Genomic DNA, 1326 nt, shown 5'->3' on the forward strand with positions numbered 1-1326 from the left:
GCTTTTGGATTTCCGGCTGAAAGAGGAAGCACTTACCACAGACTCCTGCGTGTGCGGCTGTGTGTCTCGGGAAGGGTGGTGTGTATCTGGCACCACAGACTCCTCCCCCTCGCTCAGGCTGGGGTGGGGGTCCCAAGATAGAGAGTCGCCTGCTCTACTGACTGAGCCATCCAGGTGCCTCTCTCATGGCCTCTTCTCGAGTGTGGGGTGGGTGTCATGGCTTGCTGCTGCCCGGTAGAATGTGGCAGCAGTGACAAGCTGTCGCTTCTGAGATTAGGTGACAAAAGGTTGTGTCTTCCATCTCGGTGTGTCTCTCTCTCTCCCACCCCCAGCTCTATTTGCCAGGAACCAGGTATTGTGTTGCGAGCTAAAGGCTTCAAGACAAGGAGCCAGGGAGACTGGCCGCCAACACTCCGAGAGGTACCGATGTCTCTGCCAACAGTTGATGAGGACTCGAGGGTGTCGAGAGCCACGGGGTGAGGCCGGCAGTGCCCGCCCTGAGAGGTCGGCAACCCCGCCCCCCCTTGGCCGGGCACTTTGTGAGAGACCCGGACCCAGAGCCACCAGTAGGCTGGGCCTGCATTGCGGCTCCGCAGAGACGGTGGGATAATAAATGCTTATTTTAAGCTGCTAAGTTCTGTGATTTGTTGCATAGCCATGGGTAACAAATAGCACGGTCCAGTGAAGTCACTGTTTTGCTTAAGTCAGTTTGCATTGGCTTCATGTCGCCTACAACTGAGACGCTTTTCACTGATGGGAAGGAAGCACCGTCAAAGCTGCCTTGACGATGGGTGTTGCCAGGGGTAGCTGTGTGGTTGGCAGATTGGGGGCAGCGTCATTCCCTTTATCTTGCTGTGGGAAACTGACTTTAAAAAAAAAAAAATAGGCTCCACACCCAATGTGGAGCCCAATGTGGGGCTTGAACTCACAACCCTGAGAGCAAGACCTGAGCTGAAATCGAGTGTCGCACGCTTAACCAGCTGAGCCACCCAGGTGCCCCGGGAAGCTGACTATGAACAGCTGATGTATAGCGGCTGCTTAAACCGTAACCTGCTGATGTCCTGAGATTCGGATTTTGTGTGTTTAGGCTGTAGCAGGAGAGGACCTGGAAAGAAAACTTTAGGAAAGCTGAGTGGGTGGTTTCAGGGGACATTCAGCGAGTGCATGTTAGGTGCTAGACCCCCCCCCCCCCAACCCGTGACACGCACGGACTCATGTAGTCCACACAACAGCTTTATGAGATAGGTATTTTTATCACCCCCATTTTATAGATGAGGAAGCCAAGGTACAAAGAGGCTAAGTGGCTTATTCTGAGTTTTGTAAATA

Source organism: Ursus arctos, unplaced genomic scaffold (genome assembly GCF_023065955.2).
Source record: "Ursus arctos isolate Adak ecotype North America unplaced genomic scaffold, UrsArc2.0 scaffold_2, whole genome shotgun sequence".
NCBI lineage: Eukaryota > Metazoa > Chordata > Mammalia > Carnivora > Ursidae > Ursus > Ursus arctos.